This window comes from Equus quagga, chromosome 8 (genome assembly GCF_021613505.1).
Source record: "Equus quagga isolate Etosha38 chromosome 8, UCLA_HA_Equagga_1.0, whole genome shotgun sequence".
Classification (NCBI taxonomy): Eukaryota; Metazoa; Chordata; class Mammalia; order Perissodactyla; family Equidae; genus Equus; species Equus quagga.
Window position 1 is genome coordinate 49,826,024 of NC_060274.1, and position 365 is coordinate 49,826,388.

Genomic DNA, 365 nt, shown 5'->3' on the forward strand with positions numbered 1-365 from the left:
TCTAAAGTGCTGACTTTTTTCCAATATCACTTTCTCTTCTTAAAGCAAAGAGCAAATCGCCTGTAAAATCTACGGAGCGGACAGCAAAGTTGACCCTAAACTCCAAGCACCACTCTGCACCCACTGTACTCTAATTACCTACACAAGGAGCGCCTGCTTCCGGAAGCATAAACGAAGAGGCTATCACACGCTTTGCTCATAGTATTTTCTTTGGCAAATCACTGATCTTTTATTTCAAGAGAATTAATGTGAAGTAATAGGACATTTTCTAATAGCAAGATCTATTTTTTTCCTTTTCTTTTGGCTACTTAAAGCTCCATCTCACTGACAGCTCAGGGTTTGGCCTGAACATCATCAGTATAGTA